Below are 23,665 nucleotides of genomic sequence, written 5' to 3'. Positions count from 1 at the left end.
TCGTTTGATAGTATTTTGTTTACGTATTTCAATTAACCCTTTTAATGTACTGAGCGCTGCAGCATAACGTATCATTGAAAATAATGATCTTCCGTGTGACTTTAGTGCCAAAAAACAAATTCGTAAGTATAATTGAGCACCATTTGGAAAAGTTAAATATCCAGCTTTACGGTCCTTATTATTCTTGGAAATCAATTTTATTGTGTAAGGAGTCCATTCACCTATTATTAATTTAGCTAAACGTAAGTGGTTATGTATTAATTAGGTATTAACCCCATAACATTTTCATTCAGGATGAGTCGCGCAGAGGAATTTCACACCTGGGCTAACATAAATTGTGATCTGCTAATTCCAGAAAATTGACACCAGTTTGAGTAGATGTTAATTAGAAGAGCTTGATCTTGATCTCTGAACGCTACATAGCGAGGCCTGATGATACACGTACATTTTTCTGGTTGCTTGAAGGTAACCCTTGGTCGCTGTGGAACCGCACACATATAGACAATGTTTTTCGATGACCGTAGAATAGGCAGTCGTATCTAATTCGATCAAAATTACTCTGTGGAATGAAACCGTTATTACATAATGATTAAAATTAATAATTCCTAGGTAAAATACAGGGAGAATAACATAAAATAGCATTTTATACGGTGTTTTACATGTACAATGCCGGCCGTGCCGTCGAAGCGTCAAAACTACATTTGTGATTGTCCTATGTTTGTTTTTTTGAGTTCAAATGTCTCAATCAATGTGTATATATCTTTATTGACGAGATAGAAGGTGGAAACCTTTCTCGCATATTGATATATTAAAGGCACTGTCTAGAAGCTTTTACTCCACATTAAAGGCATTTTTATTTTTCCACCTGTATCATTTTCAACAGTTTATGACGCGTTTAAGATAAATTTTCTTGCTGAGTCAACTCAAGTTGAATTGGCAATAGCTCATTGAATAGTGTTTGAAGACGCCTACGAGGAAGATATCTCCCTAAATAAATATGTATGTAAACGGTTAATCATCACGAATTCTTAAAGAAAACAACAGCGGAATAGTCTCCCTACTTAAATCCTTTTTGATGTTTGAAAAACTGCTTGTTAGTTCTAAGAAGCACTTTGAATATTTCGGATAAATGCAAAAAAAACTTAGCAAACAACTCATTAATATTTGACAGAATGCCTTTGAAGGCCAATGAATTAAAAATATATTGACATTTGTAATTATTTTAACTGTCGAATAACTCTATCGGAATAATGAATGAAATGTAAACCGAGTCTCTTTTACTTTCTTTCAGAATACTTGTAATGAGTTGCTTTCCTATGGAAACTTACGATCAAATGAATGTTGTTCACAAATAGTTAATCGGATTACGTAGCTGACGCACATAATAGAAACGCGTCTTCCCCAGTTGTGCGTCAAAGGTTACACTGCAATTTAACATGAAGCAAGTTACAGGGCCGAAGTTGAATTCATTGCATTTCACTTTGTTTTTATAAAAATAGAGGATTTTAATTGTATATTTTTACATTTTATCTTTATAAATGAGGGTAAATTTGTTGTACCAACGGCAGTGTAAATATAAATGGTCTTAATTATAGGTGATAAAAAACTGAAAATACTATCAATGATCATCGTTAGACGAGATATTACTCCTTAAAACTTTACACGTGGATATTTTTATTGATAGCTATCATCTTTCGCCGCTTTTCATCCTTTTTTTATCAATGATGAACTCTTATTCTCATTTAATTTGCTGATTACCTGTCTACAGCAAGAAAAACAACGATTTATTTATAAGCGAAAACGTTGGTAAAATAAATACATATGTGGCTATGTTATACAATATTCTATAAAGGAAAAACTCATTGCATGGAAAATGTCCGTCTTCCATGTATTCTCAGTTTAACAAGAAAGGGTTAATAATCATAATATGGTCTTATTCTCATTTGTCTTGTTTTACTGGTCCATGCTATTTTTATTTGATCCGTGTCCTATTCCATCTGCGACGTAATATATACATATATATATATATATATATATATATATATATATATATATATATATATATTTAATAGGCATAATTAGTGATTTTATGATTTCTTTCGATTTCACAATACCCAATAAATACCACTACCGTTATTTTCCCGGGTTATGTGTATGCTGAAAAATACTAGCATTCGATTTGCAATATGCGGCACCAAATTGAATTCCATTGAACATGATGACATTTACTAACTACAGAAATACTCTAACTTTGTTTCATCATGAATATATTTTCTTCGGAAAAACTCTGTATAGTACTCGTCGTCAGATAAAAGGTTCTCACTGGAGAGATTTTAACGCGCGATGTAGAGTGATTTTAGTGAACGATTGGCGGCCAGCCTTGCCTAATGAGACTCTTGTTGAATGATCATTTAAGGTTTTATGATTGCTGTGTCGTAAGTGAGCCCACCCTGATGCACATCTGACGGTCGAACTGTATAGGTGTCACCATTGATACATCTCTTCACCTGAAGTCTTTTTGATAGCCATTTTAGACGGTCTCCGGAGTCATACCCATTCTCTTTCCATTCGGCTCTGAATGTGGCGCGATCAAGGAACTTTCTTCCCATTGACCTTCAACTCTCGGAGAATCTGCCCGGGCCACTTCTCCCCCACCAACTCCTCCCACCCGGCGTATGCTCGCACTCATTTCACTCCACGAACCGCTCCTTCCTGGCCGTTGGCCCTCCGTCCCACCGAGGAAGAAGAGAGGTGCCCTAGCCACTCCCCAAAAAAAGTACTCGTCGGATTCCCTTCCGTCTTCTATCTGTTAAACAAGGCTAACATGCTTCTGTATGGTAATGGTGTAATAAAATAAGAAATAAAACTGTGTGCCTTCTTGTTTCTAATCATGCTTACCGTCCTTCCGTGAGTCGATGTGGTAATGCCAAGCTTTCATTCACCTCGCCTGTGCTCCTGAAAAGAGATTTAAAATCTTGCCATTAAATGTATCATATTTATTAAAATGAAGATCAACCCTATGCATGCTCGGACCGTCAAAGATATTCAGCCAACTCGTCCAATGAAAAAGTGGTTACTGCTCTGTAGTAGGGACGCCACGAAATATGCCAATTTTGCACTTCCTTTAAGTTACAAATCTTGTTAATTTCAAGTAGTTACTGATTTTACCACAACGATTAATATATCAGCAGAAACAGAAGTTTATATATAATATTAATTGTTCTGCTTTATATTATTTTCATTATTTTTTACTTTTCTCACGGTGATAGTATACTGTTCAATATTATCAAGTTTTGCGTGACGTACTTTGCCCAATTTAATTGTTTAAAATCATTTTTATGCTGAAAAGATGAAGATCAATATTTTTAGGGACGTATCCATAATTGAACAGTACTATAGACTGAAGTAACAGAATTTTCAAGTTAAATGTTATTTAAGATCGTCGCTTTCGAGAAAAGTCAACAGATTCTTTTCGTAGAATCACAATGGCTGAGGTAAGCTGAGGCTACTTAGGATTTCGCAGCAATCTAAGATACTTTGGTCCCCTCGAACTATGGGCAATTTCCGCGAATAGCCCCTTATTTGACGTTTTAAACGTTGGCTGGTTACATTTCAGCATTTTTCCACTCTGGTGGAGGACTAGTAAACGATGCGGGAGGGAGGAGTTGTTTGTTGGGGTGGGGAGGCTCCAACGTGGAGGCGTGGAGTTTGGGGATAGGCGGGAAGTGGATGAGGTTATGAGAGTGGGAGGGGCGAAGAGGACCGAGGGGTAGTGGGTTGGGGTTGCCGACGCAGTTGAGGACGGAGGTGAGAGACACCCCTCACAACGGGAAGATGTTAATGCGGAAAGGCGATTCGGAAACAGAAACCTGTTTGAAAAAGTCAAGTTAGCCAATGGCACAGAGAACTCAAAATCTTTTGGCGTATAGTTCCTGAAAACAAAGGATACTTAAGGGTTGCATAATCTTTCAAAGAAAATGTTCAAATACCGTCCTCTTAGAAGTGATCGTGGAACTCAATTCAGAAATAGAATTCATTAAAAATACACACCATGAGGAGTTTCTTGGCTATTCCGCCTTGGACAGTCCAAAAAAATGTCTTACGTTTCAGAACACTTTCCTATAGTTTATCTCAAGTTGTCCCTAAACCGAGACTACGTGTCTGCAGCTAGCTCTCTGGTCTCCGTGGAGATTAATTTTTTCACTCAATTATTTTTTGTTGGTCATTTTACTGAAATTGATTTTCAAAATATTCTCATAATTAGTGGTCTACTAAACTTGTCTCAGTAGAGATTGGCCCCAAGAAGAGAAGAGGTTCCGTTCATTGTTTATTTTCTTCTAATCATCTCAATAATGCCGAATGTTGTGATATCAAGCCGTTTCAAGAACCAACCGTCTATGATAGCTGCATGTAAATTGAGTAATCAAAGTAATTTACCAAACTAAAATAAATTATCTATTTTGATACTTAAAATCCAATGAGTCAATTTTACCAATCGCCCAATTACCACGCACGAAAATTGACGATGCCAATGTTCTTAATACGTAACAAATAATTGAGTAAAGAATGACAACGACAATGAAACTAGAACCATGCGCTGTTACTGCAGTTGAGGTTCTTTAATAAAATTATGATGCCTTAAAACTCAACTGTGTGCACTAAACTGAGGAAAATAATTCGACAATGGGACGGGAATAGTCCTTCTTATGGTAGTGCAACAAGTCTTATGGTAGTAAAACAACATCTTATGTAGATGAAGAAAATTAAATATCTAAAAACCGAAAATGTGGCTAAACCATTTTTTACATGAATAAAATTTAATGGAATATTGTAATATTTTTAATATGAATCAAATTTTAAAAAATATGTTGCATATGTTTAATATTCATCAAATAGGAAAAAACAAAAATAAAATGACACTGCAAATATAGATACACCCCCGCACAAATTGATCAACTCTATTAGACTATAAATGGTCAAAGCCTGTTCATCGACCCAGGAAATATGTGTCTCCGTTGGAATCACATATAAATAGTGTGGGATAACATCGTAACCATAAAAAGCCACTCCTTAAGTGAACGGAGTGAACACGGAAAATTGATATCAAGGGATGCGTTGTAAATTTTATTACGTTGCTGAGTCCACTTCAAAGTTCAAAACGAATTTTCATTGGCTGAATAAATTTATAAGATTGATTTGTATAGATGTGAAAATTCAAAGAAATAATTAATGGGGGAAGATTGCGACTTCTGATGATTCTGAGCTAATTAACTCATTCCAATACGTATTGGTTTGTAAGTTTAGGTAACGTATAGATCTGCAATATAAGGAATGGTGCGTTTGGGTGCAGTTAAATTTTCCATCTGGACGACGCCGTATGTACTGCGATGCAATATTTTTTCCTTAAAATTCCCAACTGAAGAGCGTTGGAAATATTCTACGAAGTTATGCTTGGGAAGTAAGTATGCCAGCCATCTGAATGATCAGATTAGCTCATAAAACTCGAATGGAACGAAGAATGAACAATATATTTCCGCTGTCGGTGTTGAATTCTTCTAGCAAGTTTTCGAGAAAGAAAGTCACGAGCGTCTAATGACATATTTTTCTCGTTTCATTATTTCCTGTGAAAATGCTATCCGACTTTCAAATGTCTCTTTCAATGAGGAAAGGTCAATTTACAAATATCGACTGACATTCTCCTTTCAACCCAATGGATGATAGCTTTCGTAGCTGTAGTAAAAATGATGGGGTGCATTCCTTTACCCAAAGGACCTCGCTTTCAATGGAAATCGCCTGCTGCCTCCCTTCTTCGGGAAACTAGATCTTTTCGCCTGCAAAAAAAATATTTCTTTCCTGCACCCTCGGGACGAAAGAATGAACCTCTCCCCTGCTGATTTACGTCCATCGAATTCACTGGCGAAAATTGCTCGAAAACTGCAGCCTTACCCACCGAATCTCCGCTGTCTCCTCCCCTGACCGCAGAGAGATAATGAATATGTTGCCTTCTCCTCCGGGCCCATTCATATTTCCTTCCTCTTCTCCCGGAAAATATATTTTAATGCAGAGTTAGCACCTTAAAAAGGGAGAGACAAAGGAATTTTGAGCGTGGGTCTCAACTGACTCCTCCTTATTTCTCCGGAGTGAAAGAGAGGGAGATGGAGAGAGGGAGATATGGGTGGAGAAAGAGTTGGTTAAGTTATGGAGAAGACGAGGGAGAAAGAGTATGAGGGAAAGAAAAAGAAGAGCGAAGATGGGGAGCCGGTTAGGATTTTGAACCCACCAGTCTGTGGCCAGGCTATAAAAAGGTCTCCATACACCAACTCGGGAACCAGAAGGAAGCAGATTGTGGCCGTTAAACTTTAGTTCACGAGAGAGAGAACCACTCAACTAAGGAAGGACATACCTCATTCTTAGCCATGCTGAAACTGGTGAGTGTTGAAGAACTTCGTCTGTTGTGTGCAATGCAAGTCGCCAAAAAAAGTGTCCACGTCCTGTCGAATCGTATCTCCTAGGATAAAAAAGTGCGCACCGCCTAAGTGTTACATATTCGATCGCTCGTCCCAGGTGTTTTCAAGTTCAAAGGCCAAGGCCCTCGCGACGGGAAATGTTATTAGTAGCGAACGTGAATTGGTTTCTAATTGGGGTTTTTATGTCCCCTTTCTCTCTCTCTCTCTACTTACCTCTGTGGCAGTCACGCGAACAGTTTAACGGTGGGGGCCTATTAAATAACAAATTGGTGGATTTTTATGGCGATGCGGCTCATCGACTTCTTTTTGCAAAATTGACACGTTCTGAGCCCTATGGCGATTTCAATTAAAATCAATTAAAACGTCTCATGTGAAAACTCCTGAGTTCGTAATTGACGTGCCTTGTGCTTGAATGTTTGGTTAGATGCACTCATCTTAAGTGATTTTTTAATACCGATAACTGACAAAGCCGCTGAATACATTTTATCTTGTCAAAATAACTTTGAAATATGTATCAGTGAATGCATAATGAAACTTGTCACTTGTTTCAGCTTGCAATTTTTATCGTGCGAAATGAAAACATTTTTTCATGGTTTCTTCACATTTAGAATGTGCATGACAATTGTTGTGTACCGGTTTCTTTTTATTCAGTTTCTTTTTATTCGTGAGCATTTAAATATTTTGTGAAGACTACGTAACGAAACGGTATAAATGCACCAGTAGTCCCTTTACTAATTGATTGGGATTTTAATCGCAATAGTAATATTTTGGAGATTTATTGCAGAAACATGTTACTCCAGATTTACAATTTTTAGTGCACGTAGCCTTTTGAAGTATCTATAATGAATGGCGTGACGGTCCAACTGGGATAACATTAACCACCCATTAATTGCCATTTTTAGAATGGTTTTGATACAATATATTTGGATGAATATCCTAATTATTACTACCATACTACTCTAGAATCGGAGAGAATAGGCTCAATGCATCGTCTTATGTCAGACCGCTAAGTTAAAGAAAAATGAAGTGACCCATAATAATTTCCTCTTCGGCTAGGATTACGGTAGATACTATGATTCGAGACTATTCATTCTCCTCAACTTTGGCGACATTGCATTCACGGAAGTGAAGCGTGCCATTGACCTGAGCTTGTTTTCTCTGGCAGGTAACCTTGTCAGCCCTGCTCGCGCTTGCAGTGGCAGCACCCCAATATCCCGTCTACAGTCCCTATCCCTTCCCCTACTATCCCAACCCACTGATGCACTACACGAGGACGGGCGTCCGCCAGCCCATCGTGCCCGTCCCGTATTACTACCCCGGCGTCGTCCCCTACGGCGCCTACAACCCGGTGGAGGCCCCCGTGGTAGTGACGGCGCCGGAATCCGTTGGGGCCACCAAGACCGCCCACCCGCAGCAGACTAAGGCCACCTTCCGGGTTCCGGTCGACGGCGTCACCCAGCAGAAGCCGTTCCACGTGCAGACGTACTCTAACGTGGAGCCCCAGGTCTCCTCGTACGACCAGGCCGACGATGCGTCCGGTCAGAAGAACCCTTCCCTTCAGCTGGCCGAGTTGATCCTCACCCCCGAGCAGAAGAGGCAGCTGGAGGAGGCGGTGGCGGCCATGAACCCGCTCGAATTCGCCGCCCGTCTTGACGCCACCAAGGACGCCAGGGAAGCGATGAGGATCTTCAACAACTAGTGACTGTGCCATAATATAGACGAGAGTTGACGGAAGTTGGGTTGCGACACGAAGGGGTGGAGAGCGAAAGAAACCTGAAAGAGGGAAAAAATCCCTTCTCAAAACCACAACGTTTAGACGGCTTATCTTGAAGCATTTTGTACAGGCTTTCCAAAAAATGGCTGACGCACAGTCCGAAGAAAATTGTTCTCCCCACCCACCTCTCCCATAAATGTTGACCGTTGTGGTATAAACATAAAATAAAAAGGTTGGATAAAAATTGTAAAAGCGGAAACACGCGAGGTAGAAGTTTGCAGTGAAATAAAAATATTTTTTATGTATTTGTTCGTTTATTTTTCATACTGAATTTGATTACTACTTCTTATGCTTATACAGAGGTAAATTGATAAAAAAAGGTGTTTCGCTGTTGTTGAAGATGTTCTGAACCAAGAAAATGGATTCATTTGATAGATAGTCCAACGTTGACAAATATTAGCATCAAATTAACGGTTTTTCTATCTGCTGGCTAAGGTTTTTCAAGATTAATCTAATTTTCTCAATTTTTCAATTAAAATGACTTTTTCATTTTTATTAAGAAAGTAACCTACTTTGGCGCTTATTATTCGTTGCTGGTAACATATCGGATTTTGTAATAAATCCTTCACTTCAATTGTCACTGTCATCCAACTTCCATCTTGGAGTGTAAATTTTATATCTCTGAACTTTACGGATGTTTTTGCAATATTGTCTGTCTCGCAAAGATGTTTGGGTTTGAATTTAAGATGTCCATTACTCGTATGTGCCCCACATAATCCTTCGAATGGCTTAATGCCTTACTTTTACGGGTGTAAAATGCTCATAAATGAATTCCAATTTATTTCACTTGTTGGCGCAGAAAGTTTCATATTTAGCTTAGTATTAGTTAAGATTGATCATTATATTTTAAGTTTTTCGCTTATAATTCATTTAAATTATTAATAGAATTCGTAGAAAATTCGGGCATAAAAATTAGCAGCCCAAGATAAGGTTTTAGAGAAACAAACCGGCATTTGTGTTGTTCTTTTCGTGGTAATTGAAAGAATTTTCATATCAGGGCATCCTCGATCGAGAAAATTGCTACTTTTTTTATCAATATAGTGTAACTATATTATAACATAACTCCATTATTAAATATTCCTCAGATTTTAGCTGGGCATGCTTATGACATCCTTAAAAAAAAGTCTCTGCTGTGTGCACGCTAAAATATTTTGATAGAATTTAAAAAATGGTGAATACCTATAGGTAATTGTTTTCTCAACGAGCGAGTTATTATTCGACGGGTTGAAGTCAAACACTGATAATTGTGTAGGATTTCATTGATTATCACCCCAGAGAGAGATTCAGATGTTTGTTTTCTTTTCGGATATAACTGCTTAATAATTATTATACGTTCACCAAATGTTTGCTCTTAGTTTTCTTCTGCTGGAAAGAAGAAATGAATGGATTGCTTTTTTCCGACGTTGTTACTGTAAGCGGTTGAATATAGAGGGCTCTGACGAAATATGGAATAATTACGGATGCATAAAGATATTTTTTTATGTATTTATTTTACACCGATTCAGCTTAGTGGCAATACATTCATAAATTAAAAATACGTGTTTACAGGAGATTACTGCATTTTTTTACATGAACTTTCTCTCATCATTGTCCATCGAGCCATTTGTGAGGCTGTCAACTCGTAAAATTATGTCCTTGTGGATCAGCCAGTCTCCTTAAATACGATAACGTCGTATGCCCTGGTGTTGATTTGTCTAGTAGGTTTTGTCCATTTCAGTATTATTCATTTTCCTTTTATGAAAGTTGGAATACCAGCATGGATGATTTCCGTCCCCCCGTCCTTATTGGATCCTCTAGCCGGAATTTTGTCTTCCATCATGCGAATCAGAAAATTGTGAGGGAGTATTTTACATTGGGGTTGCCTGTTACCTCTAAGAATTTGAATCAAGAGGTTTAACTTCCCTCTGATTGGAACCTCATCTGCATAGGCGATGAGGAATATTCCAGGTATTACATGTCGATTTTGTAATAGCTATCCAGCAAAATCTTAGAAAATATGATTGAAATATCCTATCTCAACAGTAAAAATATACTCAGCCGTAAACTGCAGCAAGAGTTTAGGAGATGATAGATGGTGCAGAACACAATTGGGTTTTTTATTGATCTTGCTCTGAAATCTGGGGCAGGGGCTGCACTAGTGGGTGCTGTATTTTAAGTTTTCAAGAAAGTGATCGACAAGATCCCTCACTAAGTTAATACACAAGCTAAGATATTATGGTATTAATGAGAAATCAACTGAATTATGGAAAGTGCGCCACTGAATTTTTGGAAAAAAACAAAATAGGAAATAAATGTAAATTATGCATGGGATGGAATTGAATTAAAAAGCATAGAACAGGCCAAGTAATTGGGTTTTACACTTAAATTAAACCTTTCATGTGATGCACGCAACTTAATAATAATTGGATGATCCTTGAAGTAGATAGCATTTATTCGACGGGTTATGGGATAATGCAATGAAAATATAAGTTGCCGGTGACACTTTCCTTTTCGTTACATCACGTTTAGAATACATGGCAAATATGGGATCATTAATAGAAAATTTCAATCAAGGATAGAAATACTTTCAGAGAGAATTCGCTAAATTTATTAAGATACGAGAAGAGATTGAGAGAAAAGGTTATACTTGAGAAATTACGTTTGGAGACTATTGATTTTAGAAAAGAGCAAACAAGACCCATACTTTTAGAAAGGCACAGAAAACCTGAGTTTTGTTGCAACAATAAGGGAATTGTTATGGCTTCAAATTTTATAGCAAAATTCTACCACCGAGATTCAATAAGATTGATAGGCACCGTCAACAACAAATTCAAGTACTACTCGTTCTTCCCTTTCATGACAATAAAGCATGGCAAAATCGTAGCCAAGCACCGGATATAAATACTTTATATATATATATATATATATATATATGAATATATATATATATATATATATATATATATATATATATATATATATATATATATATATATATGAATATATATATATATATATATATATATATATGAATATATATATATATATATGAATATATATATATATATATATATATATATATGATATAGAAGCACTCACAAAGATTGTTTGAGCTTTCGGCCTTCTCTGAGGCCTTCTTTAGGTATGGCCTCTGGCCTCCATATATATATATAGTATATATATACATATAGATATAGATATATCTATATAGTCTACATAGAAAATGTGCCCTATCCGCAAAAAAGAATGTTCTATCGATTACAGAGGAATGATTTCCTACTCTCATCATCACTATGTAGTATCTGTTTCAAGAAAGTACAATAGTGTAACGCAGAAATTGTTGTTTAGAGAGTTCAGTTAAACCTATGATTATTTTTGGAAGAGTAATTGTTTTTATACTTTCTCTTCTGTTGTTTAGATCATACATTTTTAATGGTTTTCCCATTTAAAAAGAGTTCTTTGGACTAAATCGATTCCATGGGCAAGAAGAATGACGTATATACGAAGGAGGGGTGGTGCATCCTAAATTCCTCAATTTTTTCACAATGTTTTCCGGACAATCTTTTTATTAAATCAATAAATTGATTAATCGTAGGTTAAAAAAATTATCGCATTAAAAACTTGGTCATGCTATAAATTTTCCCCTTCAGATAAAAGTGCGTAAATGCTCCTATAACGGGGATCGAGATGGTGCGGGGGCTAACGTACTGGCTTCCCACCCTGAGGGCGTGGGTTCAAATCCCGGCGGTGTTGAATATTTTTCAGAGGTATCTCGATCCCTACTTGAGGTGCTTTGTGGAGGGCACTTTGAGTGAGTACGCCGTCCGTCGGATGGGACGTTAAGCCGCGGACCCCTTGGCGCCTTTCGTAAAGAGTAGGCTAATGCCGACGCCGGGTTTCTCTCCACCCTTCATCCTTTCCTGTCCTTCCCCTATGGCGCAAATGACCTTAGCTGTCGGTCGCCTCCCCTCAAAACTACTACTACTATGCTCCTATAACTCCATATCCAATCTTATTGAGTCCTCACTTAAACTTGTCATTTTGAGTGTCTATCTCATATCGTCTTCATCTGTTCCCGAACGTTCTTCTTAATTCGTGACTTACACATTATATATATATATATATATATATACACATACATATATAATATATGTATATGTATATATATACATACATATATAATATATATATATATATATATATATATATATATATACTGCTCAGAATACTTTTAATTGGAAAATTTCATAAGAAGTATTGTGATTCTTGCTATTTAAGTGGTGGTGCAGAGAGGAAAGACAACCATATTAGTTAGGTTTTCAAGAAGTAGTTAAAAGATTGAAAAATTTTAATAACCTATTTTGAGAAAAGAGTATGAAACTAGAATAAGATCATGGAGCACAAAATTAGAGATTTAAATGCCACTAATGCCACCACCGCCTCTATTGAGTACTTGAGTTCAGAATGAAATTGAAATTGTATCAAAGTTACTATTTGGGGTTTAAATGGAACAAAAATATTTAGTGCTGCAGGTTATAAATTTAAACAAAAATGACAAACACTTGACACAACGTTATTTGAAGTGCAATAAAGGGTCAATAAACGTTAAACCGGTATATTTTGCCGTCCTTCCTGCTTGGCATCCCGTCCTTGCACGGGATGCCAAGGTATAAAAATGAGTGAAAAGATCTTTGCTTTGTCGGAAGAGGGTGGATGGGTTCGAGGAAGTTTTATTTGACCATCAATAAGAGTTTTTATGCGAGAGAATTCCTGCGATGTAGGAGTGGTCCACGGGTAATTTTCCTGGGGTCACGGTCATGGCGATTTTTATATCTCCTTTCGAAACTGGTCCCCATATGCCACCGACCGAAGCTGCGTTCCAGTTTTAATTTCTTAACCCCAAACTTCAGTAACCTAAACTTTTTTCTCAAAAAAGACATACAGTCTATGGTGAAAAGAACATTTATTTACAATTTGATTGATTCCACAAAGAATATTTTACTTTCTAGCTAGAAAAATATTGAAATAGCATAGCCCGTGACATGCAAATTGAAGATCACTCGGAAGCTGAACCAATTTTAATATATTATTGTTAATCATCAGTTTTTGACTGAAATTGATGTTTATATTCCGTTGAAAAATGATTTTTTTATAAATATCGATTACTAGAACCGTCGTAACGAACTAATAGACCGAAAAATGAATTTAATTGCTCAATCGACCTTGGGATACATACACACGTTTGTTATTAATATCCTTTGTTATTAGTATCGTAATATGAGCTAGGTTATAGTCCGAGACTGTATAAAGTGACCAGTAAAGGGCACTCTGATATAGTGAGAGAATTATTTTTTCCCTAATTGAAATAAAGTGATCAGGAAATGGTAATCGTACCTCTTTCTCAAACAGTAACAATGTTTAATGATATTGTTTTAACTTGTTCATTCTCTCCCTAAATTAATGTATTTTTCGTTTTTTTTTCTCTTGAGAAAATTAGGGTAGAAAGTAAGTGACTACCCAAGTATATGAATCTGTCGACAAAATCACTGGGTAGTTAAATTTCAAACTATCAGCAAGGCCAATAAAATCTTATTGTGATGTGATGATGAGTGATAAATTATGTTGAAAATGAGACAGGTGAACGAGGAAACGGCTCATGAGGATAGCCTTAAAAATTCGATTTTAGTCTGTTGAAAATATTAATTTTATTTATCCTAATTTATTCCTCACAAAGTGTCCGCATTATCCTATCCCCTTCTTTCTCGTCTCAAGTGGTACAGCGATGTAACCATTCAAAAACAAAAATTGCAGACAAATATGAATTCCAGGGTTCATGTATTTCTGTTCTCTCTTGTATCGTAGGATTGCTTGTCTGGGGGTCATTATGCAGCTGCAAGCGTCAAATGGTGGAATGGAAGCATAATGGCCAAATAATAGCACTTTTTCAATCGATGAAAAAATTATTACAGACCAGGTTTCGATGCACCACATCATCATCAGGTGGTTCATGACCAGGTAATTTATCTTCTTCTGAAGCTGATGTAGTGCATCGAAACCTGGTCGGTAAAAAAAATGTTTTCTCAAGTGTAAAAGTGCTATTATTTGGTCATTAGGTACAGAACCATGAGTAACAACCTCACTTACAATGCATGAGCTCGTAATTTCAATAGCTGTTAAGTAGCAAATCTTTAAATACGAGTATAGTGCACATTATCGTGGGCCCCTACATGGAAACCTGCAGAATCGTTTATTATCCATGCAAGTTTCTTTGCAATTTAATGGCTTGACAAGCCCAGTAATTGGGAGTTCAAAAATTATCAAAAATCTTCTATCTAGTCTTATGGCACTCATGATGCGCAGAAATTAATTTCTAGTACGCATATCATACCTTAAAAGAATATCATTTACACGAGGATGCTGATGAGTTTCACGTGACGCAAGTACGGAAAATGTTAAATTTAATCCATTTATATTCACTATTTTGGCCAATATATGTACATATGGATATATTTATTATTTTTATCGTCGTTCAACCTTCAAAATATCTATATGGAAATCTTTTCACGTTTTTCCCTGTGGTTTTTATGAAATGCAAGAGTGAGTTTTAGGGCTCAGTAGTCCGTTGTTACAGCTCTTTTGACGTCTTTCTGAATGTTAGTCACTTTAAAGACTAATTTCTTTATGATATGGATTTTAATCTTTTAAAGTGTATACGCTGATCCGATAATTTTAAACTTTTAGCGGTACAATTAGCACATTTTTATGTTCATCTTATACATGAGTGGCGGACGCCAAATCAAGCTAGTGGTGAGAAGTCATTAAGTTCAGCTTTTCATTTTTGATAGTGACGCGGTCAAGCCCTTTCGAATATTCCTTGCTTTAGATTGTCGGCAAGATAATTTGAAAGACAGAGAAATCAAAACGAATTTTGTGAAATTCGAAATTTTCTCTAAAGCTTTCGATAAAAATCTTCAGCAATTACAAAATTATTGGTTCCAAAATCTCATCTCATTCAGCTACTTTTATGGAATTGTAATCAAATTTTAGTAAATTGCTTCTTATACACTTGCGCGAATCGTGTAGTTTGAGGCGTGGAATGGTGGTATTCGAACATAATAATGAGCAAATGGCAATATTTTTCCACTGGATATTAATTTATAAGACGACCGGTTTAGACGTACTACATGAGCTTCAGGTCTTCTACTCCCACACACACATCATCTTCTAATGTGACCTGAAGATTATACAATGCATCGAAACTGGTCATATTATAAATTAATATCAAAGAGTTATATAAATTTGTGATAATCCAGTCGTTTCTTACTTTTTTTACTGATGTCTGGTTTTGGTATTTGCTTTAATGTATTTTTACACCATTAACTGTTTTTTTAGGGAATGATAGAGAATACAATCTTGTTACTCATGGATGACCTAATCATGTCATATACAGCCTTGTACTTTAAATGAGGCATGAGGTAACTTGTTCTGCGTATACTATGACGATTTACAACGAAAATAAATGCCTCACATTTAGTAATGAGTGCGCGCAAAAGAAGAAAATCTTTTCCCTGCATGAGAAACGTTATTTGCTATTAAGCGTATTACGAAGCCGGTAATCATCTCGGTTCCAAGTTCAAGTCAATTCTTAGTAATTCGGTTTTGATGGTGATGGCGAAGACCGGAGTCATATCGCAAAGTGAACACTGAAATCTTGCTGTGAGAGAAATCCAAATCTGGAGCCTTGTAATCGTCCAAACGAGATTCGAACACCCGATCATAAGGCTCGAACAATCCGAGGGCGTGATCTGAACTCCGCGAGACAAGGACGGCTTCATTTGCACCAATCATTCAAGATCAATTGACAATGCCGCGATCGACGGAGATGGATATACCTAGCGAGGGAAAGAAATGCAGGAGACTCGTGGAAGTTCGCATTACCGGGGGCGTTGCACTCCCGTCTTCACTCTCTTATCCTTCTGCCGTCACGAGGTGGCGTCGATTCCCCCCTTGGACGAAACCCTTCTCCCACCCTTCCTTTCCACCTCTCACCCACCGCTACCCGCAGGGCTCCCTCCGTCGTCCCTTTTTAATTGAAAATAAGACCCCGCACACTCCTCCGTTTCCACCGTGAATAATAGGGATTTCGAGGATCAAAACACGGAAGGGAAAGAAAAGGAGTGAGAAGGGGGTTGGTAACCCTATGGAGGAAGAGAAGCCAAGGAATCTGCGTGCTACGTTCGTGCGTGTGCGTTTGCGTCCGTATCATCGGTGAAAATTACAGGGGTAGAGGAAGAAATCTAAGCATAATAACATAATCGGTCCAGGAGAAAAGTCTCTCCCCCCCACACCCCACCCTCAGATGCCATCACTCCCCGAAATTCACGAACGGTCGCGCCCCCCTCGGATGGAATGGGGTGTGAGATGTCCGAAGTCAGAGAAGGGGTGAGGGAGTGAGAGTGGGAATGGTGGTCGTCGCCTTTTTCCTCTGGACCACTTTGTTGGGAAGGGGGAAGATGGGACGAAGAAGCGGTGGGGATAGTGGGGAAAAGCGAAGAGAGAGAGAGAGAGGAGGGATTTGTTGGCACAAAAAATTTATATATGAATTGCTATGAGAACGAAATAATGGTTGAAGGTGTGGATGAAGGGGGTGGAGAGAGGAAGGTTTGGATGGGAGGAGGAGCCAGGGATGGTCCAATGGGGAAAGGGGATGAGGGGGAGGGCGGGAAAATTTCGAGGGGGGCGATTGACCTTCGCTTCACGTCCGCCGTACAATAGGTGTATATATAAGGGGACAGACACCACAGGCTAGCTCACAGGAGTAACCCGGAGTCAAACCACCCTTTTAAAAGTCTTTTGCTAGTTATTCGTCGGCGAATCCAAGCGACTCAACCATGCTGAAACAGGTAAGGGAACCCCGGGACTGTTTCCCTCTTTATCCGCGGCTGACCCCTTCCCTTTCCGGCGGGACGAGTGAAAAGTGGACGCATCGCTGACAGAAGTGACACAGCAGGGAAGTTCTCGGTGTTTTCGACGCAAGGAACAGTGGGGAGATTTTTCCGACGAGGAGGTCCTCTGTGCGCAGGGACACGGGAAGGAGTGGGACGCATCGAGCGCAAATGGATCTTTTTTTAGAGTAACTTGAGGCGGTTTCGTTGTTGGAGCATTATTGCATTCCCAAAAGGTACTTATTTTTTTGCTCTGTGATGGACCGTAATGGTGTGAGGCTCAGGATGTGCGCATTCCCGAAGAAAGATATAATCAGATATTTCATCCAAACTGGAAGAGATTTCCCCTCAGGGCCCCAGGTGTCGACCCGTAAGACCGGTCAGTGTTAACTATCACTCATATTCAAACTCCCTCGATCATCTCAAAATTTCCTCTGGAATTGTTGAGCTTTGTTTAATGGTAAATAATTATCTTAAAGTTCGCCGGGAAAGATATGGAGCTCATTCAATATTTTCTCTTGAATTTGAAGTAGATATTCCGAATGAGTTGTTTTTCTCTGTATCGTATCGGTTCGGAAATTGATGTTATGATTATTTAGGGATCACTTCCTCATGATAAAATTAAACTTATACGTTTGTTTCGTAAAAATTAGCCTTTTGATAGTTTGCGTTCATATTCAGAGGCTATCATTTTCTTTAATGAGTTTTGGTCCAAATTTGCTTAATTAATTCAAATATGATTTTTCCTTTAGATCGATATCGGAATCAGTGGTTCAAAATGCTCGCAAGCGCTCTTTTGAAAATGCGCCGAGTGAAAAATTTATTGAGGTGGCCGTGACTTTAAGGATTTCCATAAAGTTGGAGAAACATGGCTTGGTTGAATGTTTTTAATTAATTCCACTATAAAATTAAACTTTGAAAAAGGAATAATACCGGTTTCGACGAATAGCGTGATGATTATTTAAGTCGAACCCGGTCGTCTTCCTTTTGAAAAGTATGTATTTGTTTTTGAAATGATACAAAAAGTATTACCTAAAGAAATTCCGCCACCATGAAATAAAAGATTCTCGAAACTAATAATCCATGTTGCCATGGACTTCTACTAATTACTCATAAATACGACTTTTATATAAGTATTCCATAGTATTGGCTGGCCCATTTTATGGAATTTGTCGTGATTTTTCCTCTTACCACACATGAGGGATTATGCATTCGAAAATCGGTTTTATAGAGTTATCCTCAATGATGTCCTCGAACCGGAACCATATTTCTTGTTTCCAAAGAAACTGTGCGCACAATAGAATCTCACTTAAGTTCAGGAGTCGTGATGATGTATTCTTTTCATAGGGAAAAAAAAAGAGAAGAGAGATCTTATCATTTTAGATATAGTCCAGGTTTCATTTTGCCTAATTTCCTTTCCTAGTTCACAAGGTACTTAAGGTGAATTTTGAAATCTTGAAATACTTGATCGCCGTAATTTGAGCTCTCTACTGGTATTATTTAAGGTATAGTTTTGTACTACTTTGTGATGAAGGGATGACGTAAGCTTTCTCGATGGCGCTTCGTCCTAAGAAGTTGAAATCGAAGAATATCTATTGAGTGCCGAAGAAACATTTTCTGAAATTTACTCTGATAACGGTCCGAGGAATTTCGCCGGACTTCCTACCCGCACATGCAACCACAAGATTGCTTTTTTGTGATTTGCGCATCAGGTTTTTCGCCGCAAACATTTGGCGGACCGGGGACGCCATCTAACGGTAATACCAATTCCTTATAACGGCCCCTTAAATTTCTTTTTAATTTTTTTTCGAAGGATAAAACGAGTTGGTGAGTCCATCTGTGGCATCAATAAGTTTGCGAAAAGTATTATAACCTTTCCCCGTGAAAGAAACCTAAGTTCCATCTGACATTCATAAATCTATCAAAATTATAAATATTCAATTTAAATGAGATAAATCCGTCATATCTCTAAGCCATTGAGAAACTACAGTGGCTGTAACAGAGGCGATATTGGCGCTCTTAGCATGTTTTCGCAATCGTTAATCATCAACTTTATCGAGTTCGACCCGATCGAACTCGATCCTTTGCGCGCCCTGTTGTTTCCTTTATAGTTCAATTATCCCGTGCGCCCAAGCCCCTGTCTCTTGAAGTGGAGGGGGAGGAATGAAGGAGAGGAAGGGTGGACTGCGTCATTAACGCCCCGTGGACGAAATCCATTCTTGGGACCCCACAGTTGAATGGCCGCCCTGAAGGCCAGATCGCACATCTTCACGTGTCCATCCATCTGGCGCGCTGGGGCCGGCAAATGGGGTGGGCAGTACGACCTCTTATACGCATAGAAAAAATCGATTCTGTGCCTTACGAGTATGATAACTACGTCCTCTCGGCGAGACCTCAATGTGCGCTCAGATATGTATCCCATACCAGAATTGGCCAAGTGAACCTTTAAATTCGCAAGACGCTCTTTGGATGAATAATCCAAACCCAACACCTGTAGAAGGATGATAGTTGCTAATCTTAATCTTTGCTAAATTTCTTTAATATATCCGTTGAGATAACTAAATTAGTTGCCGTGACATAACTAAGGGAGGCAGGTGGATTTTATTTATTGAAAAGTTGTTTCCTAAAGTCCAGATGGGTGAATGATTGGGGCTGCGTAGGGGCTAAGGAAGAAAGGAGGAGAGGGAAACACAGCCTCATAATAAGTACAAGATGGAATTAAGATGGGCTTTGTATCATTCACAATTAGACTCCTCGTGTGGTATATGGTACACCAACTGTGTTAGCTGTGTTCTTCTTACGACAGCAGAGTGGATACCTGATTACTACGGAAATATCTGCCAATTTCCCGGAAGAGGAAAAATGATTGATCATTTATGATTAGTAGAAAAAAGTGAGAATGATTGATTTGAAGATTCGCCTCACGCATTGACTCTAAACTTTAATCAAAGAAATCTTTTTATTATTCACGTCATCTTTCGATGAAAGTGATTCTAAAGTTTAAATGACTTTGTTACGATTTTGTTTAATTTGCATTCTTTATAGATGCCATTTGCGTAATTTTAAATTAATTTTGTCCACATAATCTCACATGGTATTAATTAAATAATGAAATTCCGATTTAGGCAATGTTGGGGCACGCGAGATAAATGATGAGAGGGCATTCCGATCTGTTTGGTCCATCTCGTGAAAGGATTTAAAGATATTGACGATGTAATTAGGCATTCCTTGATCGTAAGGAAAGTGTCAGAAATATGAATATAAAATCGAAAATGCTCGGCTCTCGCTGCTGTTTGATTGCCAAATTGTCTTCATCGAACGCTTCATCCATGCATGAAGAATTTGAGAAGAATTGACGATCCTCTCAGTGCCGAAAGTGAAATAAGAATATTATAAGTTTAACAGATAAAAATAGAAAGTATGACTCTAGCCTCGTTTTATATTGGCCAGCAATGCCATGAGAAGTTAATTTAACCGACATCCAGACCGGGAGAGGAATATTTGTTCCCTTGCGTGATATCTTATGCTCATTTAACTTCTTGCGAGACTATATGAATTTCCACAAGGTTGAGCCGGGAACAATTGAATACATGTATTACTCAAAAATAAAAGTGTACCTGATTTTGAAGCTTGTTAAAATCACTAATCACCGAGGTGGCTGCTGACCATAACCTCTGCATCACTACCAGCCGTGCTTATATCTAGGTGTAGACGATAAATTTTTCAATCAGCTCCCATGTCAATTAGGTTTTATTTCCGTGTCTCGTAATCGGAAACCCTCGAAACTAAGAGGGTTCACTTTCAGTCAGGAGATTGATCTCGTTGACCGAATGCTTACTCCACCGCCATCACTACGGTATCCCCTCCTCATTTTCCTAATTTTAAGTACCGCACATCCTCGAAGACCTCTGTCTCTCATCTTCCCCTCCAACTGTTCCCTCCGCAGGTGTCTCTGTGCCTCGCCTTCCTCGCGCTCGCGGCGGCGGCGCCCCAGTACCCCCTCTATCACCCCTTCCCTCTCTACAATCCCTACATGGCCATGCCCTTCATTAGATCCCCACTGTCGCCCTACCAGCAACCCCACTACATGCCCTACCCGATCGTCTCTCCCTACTCCTACTCCTCCCACGTCTCTGCGCCCGTTCAGCCCCCGCAGCCGGCCCCGGTGACGTCCACGCGGATCGGAGGGGATGTCGCGAGGCCCGCCGAACCCTCTAACGAAGATTACTACGACGACAAGAACATCTCGCTCCAACTGGCTGAGAAGCTTCTAACACCTCAGCAGCTGCGCCTCCTGGAGGAGACGGTGGCCGCCATGAATCCCCTTGAGTACGCCGCCCGCCTCGAGGCCACCAAGGACCCTGAGGAGGCCATCAGAATCTTCCAGAAGAGCCGCTACTGAACCCGGAACGAAATGATAAAATGATCGATCCCTCTCGCAATTCGATAACCACATGCCCTGATTTTACTATATTCTCTTTCGAGTTACCAGTAGTCAGATAAATGCATGCTGGACTATTAAAAAACAACCATTTGGGAATATTAAGTGAAAGATGCAATGAAAATTGCCTTTAAATTCTGTTTTGTTGTAATCACCAAATTTTATTATAAATAAATATCTTTTTCAAGTTTTTACAGTGATGTTTTCTTGTATTTTATTTCCCTGGACTACATCGACTCCATTTTAGTTATAAAAAGCCGTTGAGAAGTCATTGCATATCGAGTTGCATATAGAATTGCATCATGCCTATTAAAGAGCATTTTATCATTTCCGATGAATCTGTTCACTGCCTTGAGATGATAATTAATTAATAATGGTTTGCTGCATTGGGATACAATTTATTTTTACACCCAATTTTGGCATTTAATCGTTTCTTTTCAATTTTATTTAAATAAATTTATTTACGTACATTGATGGAATTTTATCTTTTTTTCATTAAATGGCCATTTATATTGAAGTTCCTGTGTCTAAAAATTTAAGCTAAATTGTTATTGCAACCTAGTCTAAAACAAAAATATATAATTAAGTAAAAATAATTTTTGTTACCTCACATTCACTTGACAAAAGAAGATTTTGGAGTGTTTCATGAGCTGAAATTTGAATTCCTATATATGTATGAATTCGATCCCACCTTCCCCACCTCTCCTGTGTTCGCCCTTTATGAGTGTTCTTATCCCTTTTCTTTATATCTATTTCCATGTGAATATATATATATATATATATCTTCGAAATGGAACGCTCTTCGGCGACGCACAAATATATAAAAACACAGATGTTGATTTTTAGAATATAGAGACACAAAGAAAGGACACTCACAATATGTTATTTGACGTTTCGACAGCTCGGCTGTCGTCTTCAGAATCTGAATATATATATATATATATATATATATATATATATATATATATATATATATATATATATATATATATATATATATATACAAAATGTCTCACTTCCGAAAAGGTCTCGTATACCGCTTCGCCCGGCTACCCCTCACCCTCCTCCCCTTCCCCTACACCTCTGCCACCAGACCTCTCGTCTGTCCATCTATAATCTACCCCCTCAAACCTCTCGCTGGGTTTTTCCTAAGCGCCACCCCTATTCCAAAGCCTCCATACCCACCCCCATACCACCAGACGAAGAGACGGAGGACCCCGCAGACCACGTGGTTAGCCTTTCGTCCACACCCCTTAGCCCAAAACTAATTTCTCTTTTGAATAAGGGCTTCTCATTCACCCCCACCCCCAGAGTAAACCACGAGACTATTCTTGCGAAATTATTGAATTTTTGCCGGAATCTCCGTTGGAAGGTATTTTGGAATTCGCAGCCGTTACCCTGGCAAATATCCAGACCCATTCACAACGCCCTACGTAAATTCAAGCCTGTTTCTTCCCAAGAAAACAATCCCCTCCCCTCAAATCATCCAGTGGAAATTTTTATAAACTTTCTCCTCTCCAGAATTAGCAATCTGTCTTTCCTCAAGCCCCTAAATCTTCAACTCAGCCTGTCTCCCACTGAATCCTCAGAATTAAGAAGATTAATTAATAATCCAAATATTATCAATACTTCCGCATACAAAGGTTCAACGGTTGTTGTTTTAAATAGAACATATTATATAAGGGAGGTTAACTCACAACAGGTTCTCTTCTCTGATACCTCGTCCTACCGGCAAATACCCAAATCCCGCACTTCAGGAGGAACTCATTGAATGTATCGCACGGTCCCAATAAAGGTCTACCTCCTTCAGACATGGCCCTCCTCTCCCCTCCCCACCCACGCACACCTGATTTCTATATTCTTCCGAAGATCCATAAACCTGTCATTCCTGGTCGTCCGATTTCATCGTACTATAACTCCCCATAGGAAAAAAAGCTGCATTTGTAGACCACTGCCTGTAGCCAATAGTCCACTCCCTACCAGCATTCACTAAAGATTCATATCATTTCCTGGAAAGGCTAAAATCAACCTCCCTCCCTACAGATACCGAGATTACTAT

Source organism: Hetaerina americana, unplaced genomic scaffold, assembly GCF_022747635.1.
Source record: "Hetaerina americana unplaced genomic scaffold, ioHetAmer1.1.p SCAF_1, whole genome shotgun sequence".
Classification (NCBI taxonomy): domain Eukaryota; kingdom Metazoa; phylum Arthropoda; class Insecta; order Odonata; family Calopterygidae; genus Hetaerina; species Hetaerina americana.
Note: the sequence above shows the minus strand (reverse complement) of the source record.